At 42.4% G+C, this 18,411-nt stretch overlaps 1 protein-coding gene across 1 annotated transcript in view; it reads right to left on the bottom strand.

The window, feature by feature from the left end:
* The window catches only part of SDC2 (syndecan 2), a 59,904-nt gene that overhangs the window by 16,998 nt on the left and 24,495 nt on the right, over positions 1-18,411 (bottom strand). The window lies entirely within an intron of this gene.

The following is an 18,411-nucleotide window of genomic DNA, read 5'->3' as shown; positions in this document are numbered from 1 at the left end:
TTGGAAGCTAACTATATGAATGCATTCATCTGAAACCTGAGAGTCATTGCAGAGGTTCCCACTGAAGGCTGGAGAAAAGGCAGTTGTGTGAAGAAGCTGTATTTCCCTCTAGGCTTCCTGCAAAAGGAACTATGATCTGCCATGCAACAGCATTTAGCCCTAACAGACCTCAGCACTGCTGACCTTGCAGCTGGCAGATGTATTCCTATCATTGTTTGTCAGTTCTTTGCTTTCCTTCATCACACTGGAAAGGTGAAACTGTCTCATTAAGAGTTTGTTAAGCTTGTCCAGGAATGAGAGGCATGATTTTAAACAAAAAACAAAAAAATCCAAACAAACAAAAAACCCCCAAACCAAACCAAACAAAAAATAAAAAGAAGGAAAAAAACCCCCTCAAAATCAGATTTCTACCTCAAAACACTATGTTCTTCCAGAGAAACATGCCAACCAGAGAGCATCTACCTTCCACTTCTCATTGTGCTACTGGTTCTCAGAGATGAGCCTCTCCTGGCTCCTTCAGTCTGCAATTTCCTATGCTGCCCACATGTATCCAGCTACACACATGTAATTTTGATGGAGGATTTTATGTTATAAGGTACATTTAAAATTAACTGCCTTTCCTTTCATCCACAGCAGAAAAGGAGAGAAGTAGTCTCCATTATTTCCTTCCAAGGTGACACTGCCCACTTCTAAGGATTCACAGGAAAAAGTCTTCCCAGCAAACCCCACCTCAGGTGCACTGTGCCAACTACAGTGGAGCCTTCAGTGGAAGTGCTGATTATATGTACAGTTGTGGGATTTTCTGGGAAGTAAGATGCTCATCATTGGTAACATCCTTTAAGCACAACACTCTAAGGACTCCCAACTTTCTTCCTAGGAGGAACCATCCTGCTTGCACAATGCTGATATTAGCAGAACAGGTACTGGCTGCAGGAGAGCTGCCCTGCATCTCAATATGGGCAATTGTGATCGCAGCTAAAATATCCTTTTCATAACGACAGGCCCAGATTGCATTTTCCAAGTTTGAGAGCAAGGATTTTATACAAAAGACAGTATCTGTATTGCCCATTTCCCCCAAATCATTCTGACAGTCACCATCTCCCAATTTTACCTTGAAATGGCTTTAAGTCCTTGACAATCCTTGTGCCTATCTGCATGCCCAGTGTGAAACCTTGCAATGGGAACTGCCCGGATTTGCAAAAGCCAGCCCCTCCTCCACTGCTGCCTTTGGCCAATTAAATAATAAGCCTTGACTGCCCTGACTCATTCTGGAGATCTCGCTTCCACAGGTATTTTTAAAATCTTAGAGGACATTTGCTGTCCTTCCTCAGCTAAGAGTGGAAGAGCAGACTGGCTTTGTATGGGTGTCCCTACCAGGGTAGTGTTTGCCCCTGGCGATGGTGTTGGTGCCCGCAGTGCCACTGTCATCCTGTACGGTACACAGCAGAGCCACCACTGTGGCTGGAGCACCTGCCAGAAAGATTATTCATGCTCCTTGTACCTCATGGATAACTTCCTGATCCTGCACAAAACTGTAGCCTTAGGCCTCCAATCTCTCATGATAGATAAAGAAAGGGTTTGACCATTCGTGGCTGTTGAGGAAAGGTAGAAAGCCCAAAATAAACACAAGTACTGCAAACTGCTTCTGCTACTGCTAGTGCTCAACAATACAGAAGTCTACCAGAAGAGCTGATTTACAGAGACTGCCTCATGTCAGAGCCAAGAGTCTAAATATGCTGGCTTTTAGGATGCACACAATCTGTTACGCCAGACTAATTACCAAAACAGAGGCGTGTTTGACAGGGATGGCATTAATAAAACAACTCTTGCTGGTGTCAGGAATTTCAGCAGTCTATGTCATGGCTCACACTGAAAAAAAACACACCACATCCAAGGAGACACCAACAAGCCACCACCACGTCAGCTACTGCTCACTTACGGCCATGCACTGAAGAAATTACAGTGCTTCAGTTGATAGGTTTGAGTTCACACTCTTCAGGAAGCCACAGAAACTCATGTGCCTGTTTTCGAAGAGTCATCTGTGCCTTTAGAAATATTCCCTAATGTGCAATTACATGCCGTATGGCACACTGTGGGGTAACAGAACTTAAAATGGCAACAGGAAATCTTGTTTAACCTTCAATGTTTTTCTTCTCATTATAAAGAATGATCTGTGCAGTGGGTCTCTGGCCTGCTTACAGATTTGGAGCTGAAGCCTGTTCCATCTTGAGGAGACAGATAAATGTCCTCTGAAGTTCTGGACTGTCTGTGATGAATTCCAATGGGAAAAGCCTGTCTGTCCATTTATTTTCACAGCATCTGATTTCCAGCTGTGTATCATTTATCTATTAAATGCACGACGAGACCAAACTTTAGTCCTTACCCAGAAACTGTCTTGCCCATGGTGGGACACAGGTTGCTGTATGAAGATGCAGGAGGGAGACGAGCAAGAATAGCAGCAAGAGCTTTCTGGCCTTACTGGAGTACCAACAGCATGATCTGTGATGAAGGACAGATCAAACTTCCTCCATGGTCTACACATCAGTTGCCCTACAGCCTGCCTAGGCTATTAAATTAGGCTCAAACTCATGAGTATTGTTAAAGGACTCCTAGCTGAATGAGACTACAGTTACACCACTCCACAGATATATTCATCATCTACCCTGACAAACCTACCTGTATCTTCATTCAGTTATAATAACTTTCTGCAACAACCAGCCTTTACCTCTGCCGATCCTAGCCACCACTACATGACACTGAAGAGCAGTTCTGCACATGTTACAGGTTAGGACCAAGAGACCTTCCTTATTCCATGACCACATAAAACTTACTCCAACTTCAAAATGGTTGCTTAGAAATTATAGAGGGGCCCACCAAATCTGATGTCAACTGAGTCAAATAGTACTGCTGTGCTGTTTATGTGAACCCCCCAGCCTGATGTTCTCTAACTTCACACCATGCAGTCTTTTCTTGTATATAAAACCCAGAAATGAACACTGCAGGTCCCTCCTTCACCTCGAAAACCTCAAGACTGCTTAACAGTCAATTAGAGTATACATGAATTCCATTTTCCATGTAGAAGAAGAAGTTTAGTATCGAAGTTTCTCTGGGTACCCCCAAATTACAAGATTCACAGCCCTTCCAAGCTTTCATGCCAAGCCGTCAATCGATGCAAAGAAAAGTTTATTCTTCAACTCCACCTCTGACGTAGGCACAATACAACAGGGAAACTATTTTAAAGGGGCTACAGCTGGAGCAGCTTCCAAAGTGCTACTCCAGACTGAAATATTAACGGGCAGCATACAAGCGAAACAGCATCAGAAGCAAGCAATGTGCATCACAGATTGATTAATCTCAATTAGCACAGCAATTTCCTGCACATTTTCCAAGAAGCATCCATTGGTTTCCCTAAAAATAGAATCAAAATCACCATGCAAATTGTTGTCACAGCTCAAAATGCTAATCAGTTTTTTAAGGACACGTAAGCCCATGTGCAGACAGGTTAAATTTAAGGCACAGCTATGACTGAGAAGCTAAATGCACTCCATTGAAAATGGCGAATGCAGAGGTCAGCCTGTCTTTGAACCACCAGTCACAAGTCTGACAGCAACAGCAGAAGCAGGCAGCTTTTGCTGTAGAGGTCCTAACTGCAAGTACCTGCCCCAGTCAGTGCTTTTAAGTCTAATGCATACTGGCTCTTCCACGAACACCTCCTCTCTCCTTTCATGCTTTACTGATCCTTTTTGCTAATCAATCAGAACTACTAACACTTACATTTTCCTCCCTCCTCTTGAGAGTGTGGATGAATGATTAAAGCTGCCAGGGTAACCTCTTTGGCATGCATGCCAATAACTTCCCACCTAATAGCCTTTCCTCTGCCTCACTGCCCTGGCCCACTGGTGATTACTGCAATCCCTTGAAGTGGTCAAATTGCAGGGCAGACCCCATGGAAACCTATTTGGAATTGTTCTAGTTCATACCAAAGAATAATGTTTTTAATACAGATTGTTCTTTTTAAAGCTCTACAAAAGCAGCTGTAATCAATCGTAGTGAGAGCACTGCAAACCTCCACCAGGTTTCAGAAGCCCCATATTGATTCCTTTCCAGTCCACAGATTTCAGCAAAATAACCCCACATGAGGAAGTGAGAGTCAACTAACGTGTAATCACTTAAATTAAGATCTCTTTGCCACTGGTAGCAAGAATCAGCAATAAACTGTCTCAATCAGTTACATTCCTTCTGCATAAATAGGAAAGTTACATATAAAACAACCAAATTATTATGGTTACATTAATCAGCAATTAAATACTGCTAGCAAGTGTTATGTACAGCAACTGACGTTGGTCAGAGCTGAGGAGGAATCAGACTTCACAGTTCAAGGAGTGAACATTTCCAGTTCAGTAATGCATAATCTGTTATTCAACAGGGTTTTACTCATTGAACAACAAGTTCTGTCACTGCCTCAGTGGACACTCCTGTTTGTCATCTGCAGCCACCAGCACTCCTGGTAACATCCCACCAAAGCTGCCCACAGGCAGAAAAGGGACTACTGGTAAATCTACAATCTGCTTGGTCTTTCTAAAATTGTGTGCCGTTGTAGCAATTAGCTGCAGGACCTTCCCTCCCTCCCACAAACACATTCAACCTATTTCAGAAGGTTAACTCCACTAAATTAGGAGAAATCCTGGATTCTCTAGAACGGAGAGGAATGCTGATGGTAGCACATTTATATCCCAGACTCACCAGATTCTTAAGGAATCTGTTAAGGAAACTAGAGCTCAAATAAGCTCTAAGTATGCTTAAAGGGAACACCTTTGTACCAGGTCTCTGTTTCACTGCAACAGAATATGTAGACTGAGCACTCAACACAAGAACAATTAATCACTCTTTGAACAAATATACAAAAACCACCAAATCATCATCTTTACATTACTTTGGGTGCAAGTAGAGAAGATAATCTGCTCAAAAGTGGTGCTGTATAATGATGCTAAATGCAAACTGTACTGCAGATCAATGTGAATTTTGCACTAGCCAGAACATGCTGGATTTGCTGACCTCTTTCTCCAGTCCAGGAAAACAATCACTTTATTTATTCAGGTAACTACTTCCAGCTTGTTTGGTGGTGGTTGGAAGCACAGAGGTAGAGGTGGTAAATTCAAATTTGGTTAAATTAGGCTACAGTCTCTGCTGCCAGATGGATAAATGGTATCACTGCTACTCCTTCCACTGGTATAGGCTTCTCAGACACCAAGAGCAAACACAGACAGCGTTGAGACACCAGGTACACCATGTGAGATACCTCTTTGTATTCCAGATCCCCAAACAGAAAGACAACAAAGGTGATTTTATTGCTATTTCCAGGTGTCAAATCGTCTTGCTGGTTTCCAAAATTAAATTGTTGGATTCACCACTCTGATCCCATCTTACTTAACTGAATTTTTGCTACAAAGGTTTTCATATCCTCTTTGATGCCTACAAAGATAAGAAATGAGTTTACTTGACATGGGATAAAACATCATTCTAATAACTTCCACTATAAAAGCAGTTGAGTGAAATCAGAGATGGGATGGCTTGTACAAGCTATGTGGCTTCAGAAGCAGTCTTCTGTCTGGTATGGCGCCCTTCAGGCATGACTCCCCTCCTTCCACCACCAGGGAGAAGGAACTGGTGCAGCACTAACACAAGCCCACCTGGCTCCTCAGCCAAAGACAGCAGACAGGTTGTGCTGGGGGGGGACACAGCATCCTGCCAGCAATGCCAGACAAATTCCCAGCCAGCTGGGACTGAGGCAAGAGGGAAGGATGTTCTCTCCTACCCTCCCTCTGTCTCTGACTTTCCTGTGGCTCTCTGGGGCTCGCAGTGCAGCATCAGACTGGACAAGGGAACCACGGGGACAATTTCTTCTGAAGACATACACAGCCCAGAGCTGTGTTCAGAGACGAGATGGATATACTGAGCAGAACCATTAAAAGAGAATTCCAGCTGTATAGTATAGTTAGGAATGTCTCCCCACACAGCTGGCCATACCAACTGCTCAGTAAGACAAACTGAGGCAGAGCCTTGGTGAGGCAGTCTGCTGGGAGCCTCCATACTGCACACTGCAACAATTAACGAGCATTCTTATTCCTGAGAAGAACCAGAAAATGTGTCTGTTCTTAAAAACACCCACAAATGTATATGGACATGGAGCATCAGGCTGAAACTGGGCTGTTAAAGGTACACTAAAATAAAAGGGCTACTCCACAAGCAGTGGAAGGGCTGACACCGGATTTCCAACACAGATTCCCCTTTCCTCTTTCTTTTCCTTGTGCTACTGCCTCCCTATGAATTGTGCACATGGCAGAACATGGATTAAAAAACTCTGAAGATATAGGAATTTGTCAAAACTAAAGATTCAACTGGAATTACATAAGGGACCATTTTCAAACAGCACATAATTGTTTTGGTTTAAAGCATGGTTAAGAAAGATTTTGATTTAATTGAAGTTTTATTGAAAATCTCTCAGAGTTCTCATAAGCAACTACTTTTAATATAACTGAAATAAGCTTCATATTGATTACCTTCAGCTTATGTTTTAAAATTAATGCTATATAAAATGAGCACCAAAAGAATTAACACATTTGTAATGAAGGTAAGGATAAATTACACTGTATTTGACAAATCTACTTCCCTTGATTCAATGGAAAGCAAGCCAAGTAAGTTGTTTGACAGCATTTTTAACAGTCACAGATCTGACTGAAGAGTAAAATGCAACAAAGACTCTTTAACAATATTAAGTATGGTCTAACAAAGAAGAATTCTATCTTTCTTTCTAGCATTCATACTTTGTTCCCTCCAGCAGAACTCTGATATAAAGATTTCTGTATTTCTACAGCCAAATCTCACATCTTCATATATCTGTCTCAGCACCATCAATACAAGGTTAGCACCACTCTATAATCTTTACTGCCTTATCAACAGTCTACAGCTTTTAAAAATCTATATGCCTACAAAACCTCCGGGAGCTGTTACACATTGAGGATTTCACAGCGTTATTGACCTGGGCAGCCTCTTTATCCTCACTAAGTTATTTTAAGCAACTTTCTGCCAGCAAGCAAGTCTCTTTGTTAGGCTTTGTCTGTACGATTGCTAAAGCACTGCTTAGAATACAACACAAAACAGGGAGCAACTAAGCAGAAACCAGAATGAGGTCTGTCAAATTCTCTTTTTATTTCTTTTTTTCCTCCACTCTTCTGTTATGCTTCTAATACCCTACAGATCACTGCCCTGCTGCCAGGAATTCTTCCATGCACCTGAGACACATCCTAAAGGGGGCAATGTGAATGCACAACAGACATGACAGACTGAATCCATGTGGTTTTGGGACCATGCTCTCTCTAGCTTGCACACTTTCTTTTGCCTTGTTTGTACATATATATATATATATATATATACACACAGTGGAGAAACAGAACCTGGCAAGTGTATTTACATCCTGAGTAAGAAAATACATCACTTGGCTGGGGGGGGAGGGTGAGGAAGAGAACGATAAAGAGAGGTAAATTTCTCATACTCGGAACTCAAACCCTGAACACTCTACTCAATTCTTAAATCCCTTATCAGATAAAGCCTGAGGATCAGATTTCTTTGGCATGGTAGGAAAAGCAAATCTCAACCTGATACATATCGGCATACATCAAAAAGCAATCTCATGGTCTTCTGCAGGCTCGTGCCTGGAGGTATCAAGAGAGAAGGCCAGTGCCAGCACAGCAGTCTTCCTTGGATGTAACTTATGAACAGCCACAGCCCAGCAGTCACATCCATGCTGCTTCTACTTTTCTACCGACAAAAATATTTACGAGGTGATCCTGTTTGAGGGAGCAGCTCTTGCTTGTACTTCTACTCTGAAGCTTTGTATCTTGAAAGCTTGTGTGCCCACTGACCCATACTATCCCTTGGTGTCATCAGAACTACTAGGACCTAGGTTGTTTTAATCCAAGGGCACATCATAAAATCTACTAAACTGACAGCCCACACAAGCACAAAGAAGACTGAGATTTGATACCAATTTCTGTATCACACTTGATGACTAGACTCCCAGCTGAGGACCAAGATACACAGTGGAAGCTGCCCAGGGAGAAGGGTAAAAGAAAGAGATTTAAACTTTAATCCACAAAGTCTTTGATAGTGTTTTTTTATTTCTGGGTATTAGATCAACTTTCCTACTTCCTTGTTAAACCTGTACACCTTGTGGAGAGAATGGAAAAAAAATGGATGTTTTATAAATTATAAATTCTATAATGCTTGCAAGTACCATAAAAACAGCTTTCAACCAATGTCCTAGGGAAGTAACTAATTCAGCACTGACATCTTTCTGCTACTTAACATGGTTAAAGGTTGGCAAAAATAGCAGACAAAACGAGTAAGTAACCTGTCAATCCTTTGTTATTCTAGATAAAGTGCAGATGTATTCCAATTATCTGCACCTTATTTCCAACAGTTCTGCTTCAAAAATACAGCACATAATCTGCTCCATGTAGCTGTCAATCACACGGACAAATTCCCTTCAGTTTTTTCATTGCAGATATATCTAAAGCAATTGCACTTTGCCAGAGTATCCCAAGATTAATAACAAAACTTTAATTCAAATCACACATTTTTCTCTGTAAGCAATAAAAGGTAGCTACACTGATGGCATTAGAAAGCTTCTTAGCTCCTCTTTCTGTTTGCTTCAGGAAAAGGGTCACTCAGCACTTAGAAATGGAACAAAGAAAAAGGGGTTTCATCAGTCTAAGTGTTATGGATGTCAGCTGCTTAACAGACCTGACCTTGCACAAACCTGCTCACCTCCCTGGTGAGCTTAAAAAAAATCCAAGGACAAAGAGGGAAGGTGTAAAATCTCTGCTTAGGGACACCATCCAGCAAGACCACTCCATGACAATGCAGAATAGTTTAGCAACGTTACTAGCACAAACGTGCATGTGCACATCTAAGAAAAAAACAGAGGTCAAGAACTACATTTCAAATGACAGCAATGCAACACAACCTTTAAAGAGAAGCATCCATACAGCTAGCAGTACAGAATGCTCAGGTAGTGTTATTTTAGTAGAAAATGTACAGGAGTGATCAAGAACAAACCTCTCCTCAAAGGGCAGAGCATGAAGCCTATAAATCAGGTTTCCTCATAAACACACACGAGCAAATTAGATCAAGAAGTTATCAATAAATACAATTCTTCAAACAGCACAAATGGAAGCAGCTTTTTATGGCAAGTTGAGGAAGAAGAACATAAGGAGGCAACTGCAACATGTTACATCATGGAAGGCAGCATTTGATTATTTGCTTTGCTGTACAGAAAAGATCAGACAAACACTTTCCTATGCCTTTCTCAGGGACAACAACTGAAGAAGGGCAGATGATGACCGCAGCATTTGAGAACTGAGAAGGTGAAGATCATTTCTGTCAAAAATTAAAGTCAGGTCACTTCATTCAACTTCATAATGACATGATAAAAAAGGACCACTAGGCAGAGGAACCAAATAGCTACTGTTATTTGATAAAGGAGAATCATCAGCCCATTTCATTTCAGAAACATGAGTCTATACTGGACACATCCCACATAATGTAATGATACTTTTCCAGTGAAATACGTAGCTGCACTTCACTTGCAGAAAATTGTCTTATCAAGATATGCTGACACCTCCTGAGTCTGCTGTGCTGAAACTGCTCACCTCACAGCCTGATGGAGCACAGCCCCCTCTGGAGACCGAAGCCCCAGCCTAGCTCCTGACAGGGACTGTCCTTCCTCCACTAATTACATGTGCACACACACTGGCCCACGCAGCAATCCCCTGGGAAGCCTCTAATGGGCTGGGAGAGCCGATTAGTACTGGCTTACAGCTCAGATGTGTGCAACTGAAAGGCTTAACAAGCCTCCATTTCATTCTTTTTAAGTTAGTTTGAAGGGAGGAAATGAATGGTTATGAAGAACATCACCAAAAAAAGTGACATAAAACACAGCACAAAGCAGCGGGATAATGCCTCAGGTCTCACTTTCTGGAATGAGGTCTGTGGCAGAAGCGTCGATGCCTCCCAGAAAGGCAGAACTTGCTCTTCATTTTCTCCCCAAACACCATGTCCCTCATGAGGTGGTCTACCATTTTAAAAAGAAAGACCAAGCCATGTTCTGCTGGTCTAATATTATCAAAATCTGCTTTGGAGGTCGCTCCCTTTTCTATGGCAGGCCATGGGGCAGAAAAGAGAGGAAAAGGTCCATCCATCTGACCCCTGCCCACAGTGCCAGCAGCTCCTGGCCATACCACAGTAACACTACTGCTCCTCACATGTACTATCTCAGCAGCCACTGGATTCAGGCAGTCAGCAAACGGCACTGGGAGCCAAAGGCATCCCTTTGGGCAAGCTGCAGCCTGCTTTTACAGAAAATTTCAGCAGCATTTTCTTCATTACTTTCCCAGCAGGGCCAGTTTGAAGTGGCACAACATTTGCATTCAGAGAGGAAAAAAACTCATTTTGTCATCAGAAATCTGTGGAGAGATTTCCAGCAAGCTATCTTCAGGCACATGCCCACTGGACACTAATCTGTCCCCACTCGCTTTGTGGCAGCTCCAACACAAGCCCAGCAAGGCACTGGCCAGCCCCTGGGACCTGCTTTTTTGAAACCCCTTTTTGTGAGGATGGGAGAGGGCTGTGTTGTTCCCCTCTCTGTGTTCATTACACTCTGTGCCACATTTCAGAGGTAACACAAAATGGAAAGCACTTGGGTTGGGAACAGCCAAAAGCAGTCCTTTGGCACCTGCTGAAAAAAAGCATAAAAGTGGCACTTAAAGATCCGACCACAAAACCCCAATACATACAGACTGCATACAGAGGGAGGGCTGCAACAGTACTGCTTTTTTTCCTGTTCTCTTTTAAAATCAATACATGAGATTTAAATAAAGGTGTAATTTAGAATACTTCCCCCCATTACTCTACCTTACAATATCTTAGGAAACTAACTTAATATCCACTCTTGATGTATAAACAAGATCTATAGTATTCTGTATATCTTGGGATATCTCATTATCAATTTATAATCAGCCCTATCATCTATAAATTAAAGTTCATGTCACTGAAAGAGTTGCTAAAAGGAGCGAGCTTCTCCCTGACTTTCAAGCCTCCTCCACTGAATCACACAGCTGAAGGCTCCATTTTGTTGGAGAAGGCTGTCATTCACGGCATTATGCAGCACTGAAGGAGCCAAACAGATTAAATGGACATCTGCATTTCCAATCTGCTATAAAAGTGGTTTAATACCAAGCAGTGTTTAAACAGTAAAACTGTCTGCAATTTCTGCTCTATAATCTGTGAGTAATCAATCAGTCTCAATGCTGAGCTTCCATTACTGCTTCTCTGCAAGTAGATGGAAAAATTTCCAGGGCACATACTTCTTATTTATACCCCAACACTAAAGAGGAATTAAACACAGATTCAGTCTGCATTCACAGTGATCCTGGCACACGTCAAGTCTCAGGCTTGTATTTTCAAAGCAAAGCACAGAAAGTACCGTGAAACATCCAGTTATGGCAGCTATTTGGCATTTTACTTCCCCTCTGAATGCACCATTGCAATAAATACCCTGAGGACTTGCCAAAACAAAACAGAGTAACCCATCAGAGCCCTCATCCTCCTACTCTGTGAAACCTCAGCACCTCAGAAGCGAGGTGCTCAGAGAAAGCACAGGATGCAGCTGTGGTCTCACGACACCAATGGAGTCTGGCTGCTTCTACCTTGGAAAGCCATCCCAAGCAACAGCATCAAACTCAGCATCTTTCTCAGACTTGCTGCCTGATGTTGTAATGACTGTGGGATTAAGACTGTGGTGCTGGGGATTCAAAGGCTCACTTCTTTTAACAATGCAATCTGCGTTGACAAATTTTGTTTATCATGTAAGTGTCCCTTGCTCTAGGGAGCTACACAGACACTCTGCAGAAAAGCTATGAAGATCAGCAGCTGACCTCCCTGCTCAAGAAAACTGAAGGTGTTTCCATTTAAGCACAGGAAGACCAAGAAGGAGACATGGGCACTCTGACCCAGGTTGGAGCGAGGCCAGAGCTAAAGACAGGTAGTTCCCAGAGGCTCAGTGTACCTTGTGACAGGGTCACACCTGGATTACACGGCTGCCTCTGCTGGACACGAGCAGGCCCAGGCCAGCCCTCTTATGCAAGAGATGGCTTCCAGAGTGGATTAATGCTCAGCCTTTCAACCTTCCTTAATTCTGTTGTGCACAGGTTGTTGCGGAGTTCCCTCTGACATGGTATATAAAGCATGACTAACATCACCACCTGTTCACCCCTTTGATACCAAAAAGGTGACACCTTCACCCTGCCCCAATGCCAGGCTTCATGTGACAGAGGCCCTTGCTTTTACTGAAGTGGTCATACAGGTTGTCCCACAAGCACACTAGGTTACACCAATTAATTCAGTGTGACAAAAGTGAAACAGTTCTCCCTAACAGGTATATCAGTGGTTGAATTCACACGTCTCAGCTGACAACTACTTTAAAAGCACCGCCTGCTCCATGTATTTATTCATCAATAAATTCTGAGTGTTTAGCAAGTGCCCAGCATGGTGGGCTGGACCAGGAGCTCAGAAGATGAGCACTGCTCCTCACTCAGCTCTGCTGTTGCCTGCAGTCACCAAACCTCAGTGGTGTCTCCCACATGGGATGGGGGTTTCAGCCAGCCTCACGGGAAGTTCCACAGCCTGAAACATAACATAAGCCTTGGATGAAACCTAAGGTATTTTTCCAGTGTTATCTGCATCTACTCCTACTCACTGTTTCCCTCTGCTTGGCACAGGGAGACAAAGGATCAAAGCAAGTCCTTGAAGACTCATATACACATGCCTTTCCCTCTCAACACCTAGGTACAATTAGGTTTAATCACTACAGATAGAGTTCACTTGAAATTTAGAATCTACTGGCCTCTTGCTGGTTTATCCAGTTCAGAGCTTTGGGACTCTCAGATGAGAATGAGGAGGCGGAGAGACAAAGTCACTCTGTATTTCAAGCAACTAATTTTACTTCTATGCAGAGCAGCTAAATTTAGGACCAAAGGGTCCTTCTACACACCATAGAGAGAGGCATATTCCAGCAGGGTGCACAGTCCTGATTTTATGTTTGAATTCAGACTCCTCAGCTAACAGTTGAACAATCTTTCCAATACATGGTAAGCAAGGGAGTCAAACTCTGACTGAAACAGCATGTATGACATCAGGTTCCAGTAGGTCTGAATGAATTTTGGAATAATGGTAGAGAGGCACATTACAAAACCAGCACATTATCTGCATCTTCCAAGGGAACAATTACTGTGACAGCAGCACATTTACAAGACTCTGAAAAAACCTCAGTATCTCAGAGCTGCCATGAGATGTGCTGAAGAAAAACCCAAACCCCATGACTTGGGACTCCAGACACATACTTGTGCAACTGATGGTTTCAGTAAGAGACCTCTGTTCATTTGCAATGACACAGTATAACCCAACCAAGTAGGTGACTTGTCCCTGGGCTGGAACAGCAAGTACTCATTTCTCTGGACAGTTTATAGGGAAGGGGAAAAATAGCAACCACAGCATAATTTCTGGCTGCAGAGCTCTTTCAGCTAGCAGCAGCTGTATTTCTCTGGCCATGTACAACATCAGCTATTCCAGCTATATAAGCACCTGGATGTCACTGTCATGAAACTAAATGTGCAGACTTGGCTGTAGAGAAAACCAATTCTGCTAGATAATTAGCAGAGCATTACATGCCAAAAAAATTTCTTCCAGGTAAACTTTTTACCTTTCCCACTGCTTCTTATAGTCACTTGTTGATGAATATGAAAATTATGTTGTTCCACACTTTGAGAACTGTAACTCTTCTCCAGTTCTTAATTTTACCCTGTACAGTCATGAAATCAATAGCCACACAGATCCCTTCTAAATGCCATCCAGTGTGTAGAAGAGAATGCATGCTGACAATAACGCTTTAGAAACAAGATTTTTCATGTGCCACTTTGAGGAAAAGAAACCAAAGGAGTAGCTGCTTTGTGATAGTCATTGAAATCCTCAAGACACACAACCATTCAGACTTATGCTATCCCAGAAGGATGCAATGGTTTGTAAAACCTGCAGACTGTGTATTTTACTGTACTGTCTCATGCACAATGAGAATGAAGTATAATCTACTAAGGCTTAAAATTAAAACATCCTGTATCTACAATGCCATTGGACAGAAACCAGTCAAACCAGTTCAAAATTCACACTTCTCTTTTATGTAAAAGCCTTGTATACCTATCAGTTACAGCATAGTAGGAAAGCTGACCTAAAGCCAACCTCTAAAAGGGAGTTGTGACTGTGTTAAAAAGTGCTTGAAGTTTCTTGTAATTATGCACACCTATTCTACCTGCGAACAATAAGAACTTACTCCCTCAGTGTAAGACAGCACTCCAGTTCCTATTCCTGTGCCACCTTCTTCACTTTAGACCCAGGCTACTGATAAATGCCTACACAGTACGAAAACCCCCTAAGGATACCTGCATATAATGCATTTACAAACAATGGTGTCATGGTCAGCACAGATGAAATTACCTTACAGTGGCTTAGAAAACCTTCCAAAAGGGACAAACTGTCCTAATGTAATAGGAGGCTGTGGGAACAAACAAGGCGAGAACAAAACAAGACAATTATACAAAAGCAACTTCCCAACAAACATCTGAGAGGCAATTACAGGATACTGGTGTGCTTCCTGGCCCCAAGGTGAAGTACCATTGCTGTTCATCAGCAACAGGGAAAAAGGAAAAGAGAAAAAGCACAAACAAGCATGGAGAATTTAAAATCCATTCCTAGACAGCCCAAATTGCCCACAGGGCCAGGCTTGAAGTGGGGTATAAAGTAGCTTTAGAGACAGCTACTTTTAGGCAGGTATTTGTATTGAGCTCTGCGCCCAAAATCCTATTTTAATCACTGGAAATCTTGTAGCTGTGGCCAGGGTAGTCCTGTTGAGCTCCCTTAAACAGAGGCACCTAGCACAGCTTGAGATGCCTCAGGCACACTGCCCTGTTCCTCCTTCAGATGGACAAGTGCCTCCTGCAGGTCCCATCACACCTTCCAGGACTAGACCCTGCAAACCTCCCAGTGCCAGAAGCTATCTCAAGTGTCACAAAAAGATTTAGATTATTTGTCTTCTGTGACCTGTGCTGGGAGGGCTGGGTTAGCAGGCAGGAGGAGGAGGCTGTCTCTGAACTGGGGACTGGTCTGGTATACGAGACAGAAGACCCTGAATGAAGTTGTGCAGATGTCTGAAACACTCCTGGAATGCTCAGTTTTGCAACATAAACAAAGTTCAGCTTATCACCCTTCAGTGGCAGGACCCCTGCACTGTAAGACAAGCTTTGGAGAGCCAGATCCCCACCTGCTCCTCACAGCAGCAGACATCAACCTAAACTTCTGCATCCCATGTATGCAAGATGATTACACAGGATACAAGACCTATGCTCAGAATTTTTTTTTTCCCCCATCATGGAGGGTTTTTTTAACTAAAAATGCCAGGCACAGAAAGTTTCCAAACCTTCAAAGCTAATTTAAGTAACTTTTTGCTTCAAGAAGTGAAAAGAACACTAATGTCTTTGTAACACGAATCTATTAGACAATTTCTTTAACAAGTAGAAAACCAAGAAACCAAATCTTCTCCTTCCTCCGCACAAATTTGATTTGCTTAAACTGGTTATCCTTGCTTCGATGAGAATCTGCAACAGCTCCTACACCAGTGAAGGGACACGTCTGAGCTCTCCCAGTGGAGCTTTTCTAGAGATCACTAAGGTCCCTTCATGCCCTGCTGCCTCCAACACATCGTGTCAGAGCTGTGGGAGCGCAGCCTGCTGCATCAGCCACAGCTTCTTGCAGAGGGAAAAATCCTCCTCCCCTCTGCCATAATGAAAAACATGTTAGGAAGGACTTGAAGGCTGCAATCCCAAACTGGATCTTATGTAAAATGAGCAGTTGAAGACAGCACTGTGAAGCATTACCAGTTGCCTGTGTTAAAACACAGGTAGATCTTCTACCTCCAGAGTTTCCCATTGTACAGATCATCAGCAAAAAATCTTGGTGAACATCTCATTCTTTCTTTCTCCAGGGCCAGAAAGACAGGTCCAGGCAGAATCTGCCCAGACTGATGCCTTTCTTGGCTGGATTAAGAAAGAAACTGGCCAGACAGGGGAGCCGATGGTAGCTCTCCCTTCCTCATCAGGGTGGTGATGAAAGCTCCAAATAAGGCTTCCAAAATAAATCCTACTATGACATTTTTAGGGCGTAGGCACACCCCAAAACCACACAAACCAACAAGAGGGCTTTTGTTCTCTTGACTGAAATCCAAGCATTTCAGAGCACTCCACTAAAGACCAACCAGAAAGGCTACCTATTTCCTTCCTTCCCAGGCTCTCAAAAACACTAGCAATGGTATTTTTCTTCAATCATAAATCAGGCTGTCTACTAACACACTGCAGCATGGTATGTAGAATTTCATTTGTACAGGCAGTGAAAAAAAAAAAAAAGAAAAAAGACTGTATACCATACCTCATTCACTTCTATTCAAAAACAGGTATTTAGCTTTATTGCAATAATTCCAAACGGGATAAAAGGACAATTTTAGATTTAAAAAAAACCCCAAAAACCTGTATATAACCCCATTCACAAAGTCCAGCCATCACCAGAAAAGGACAAGTCCCAGATTTTAATTCCTTTATAAGCTTGAATTCTGTGATTAAATTAAACATATGAGCAATTAACTTTTGTGCAAGTATCATTTAAGCTTTATTACATACACAATTAGGAAGCCTGGACAGCTTTCTACAGAACAGCCATTCCCACAGGGGCTTTTAATTTCTTTTCAATACAAGTACCTCTTGTGATGAACAAAATACAATACACAAACTCCTCACAACAGCCTGAGGATCACAGCACAGGCTGGGGTACAGGGGTAGAAACAGAGGATTTTTAAAAATTTTTATTTAGAAATTCAGTAATTTTTTAAATCTTTATTTAGAAATTTAGAAAACTTGCTATACTTGTATATTTCTTTCATTTTCCAATGAAGTGTTGTTGCTGCAATAACAGTCCCAGGTATCTAAAAGTTGTAAGCAGGCTGCTTGCTCTATGTTGTGTCCTTTACAGGCAGAAAACATGTTCCAAGTTTAAACTTGCTCAATGAACTCTTATTACCTGGGCCTAAATTTTTTCCTGTGTAAAGCAAGACGTCATCTAAATGTTTCTACTGTTTTCAAATACACAGGCAAGATTTGCTTGTTTGTGTCTTCCTGATATTGCCTTGAACCAGCAGCATTAACTCAAATGTCTCTTACTTAAGGAAGGAATCAGCATTATTTTCAAAATTGATCTAGCATAAGTACTACACATAAATTTAGACTTTAGTTATTTGGGGTAACTTTCTTAAACAGTAAAACCTTAAGGCTGCTTCTGTAAACAGGAAAAAAGAACACGTTCATTTTGTTGGAACTAGTGAGTGAGAGATGTCCCCTCTTCAGCACCCGTAATGAAACCCTCTGTGCTGGTTTTGGCGGGGACAGAACTTGTTTTCTGCCCAGTGGTTCGTATGGGACTGTGCTCTGAGTTCGTGCTGAACGCAGGGTTGACAATACAGCTATATAGTTTCAACAACCTCATTTTGTTACTGCTGAGCAGGGCTTAAACTCAGAGCCAAGGCCTTTTCTGCTTTTTGTACTGCTACAGTGGCAGGGCTTGGGGTTATATGGGAGGGGACACAGCCAGGACAGGCGCCCCAAACTGACCCAAGGGCTATTCCACAGGCTGACATCAGGCTCAGTAAATGAAGTGGGGAGAAGGAGGAAAAGGAAAATGTTTGGAATGATGGCGTTTGTCTTCCCTAATCACCATCACACCCTGCTCTCCTGGGGATGGCTGCCCATGGGAAGTAGTGAATTAATTCCCTGTTTAGCTTTGCCTGTGTGCACAGCTTTTGCTTTCCCTATTAAACTGTCTTCATTCCAAGCCATGAGTTTTCCAGCTTTTACCCTTCAGCTTCTCTCCTCTCCCTGATCTCACTTGGTGGTTGGTTGCTGGCTGGGGTTAAACCATGACACCCCACCTTGTGTGTGCTGAATCCAAAGCACAGATAATAATACTGCCCTTGGAGAGGCAGCCTTAAATTATGGGAACTTGTTCCTGACAACCACTGACAAGGGAAAAGAAAGGAAAGTTCAGGCTTCAGCATATTCTTCTAAGGTTATAGGTTATGGAAACACTGAAGCCAAATCTGAGGGATTTTTTTTTCCTTCAGAAATAATTAAATCACATTGGAAAAAAAAAATAGAGCAGAGGTAGCATACAAACCTATCTTTTATATCAGACACTAATAGAAAA

Source organism: Haemorhous mexicanus, chromosome 1, assembly GCF_027477595.1.
Source record: "Haemorhous mexicanus isolate bHaeMex1 chromosome 1, bHaeMex1.pri, whole genome shotgun sequence".
NCBI lineage: Eukaryota > Metazoa > Chordata > Aves > Passeriformes > Fringillidae > Haemorhous > Haemorhous mexicanus.
The sequence above is the reverse complement of the archived record's forward strand: the minus strand, read 5'-3'. Positions and strand labels throughout refer to the sequence as shown.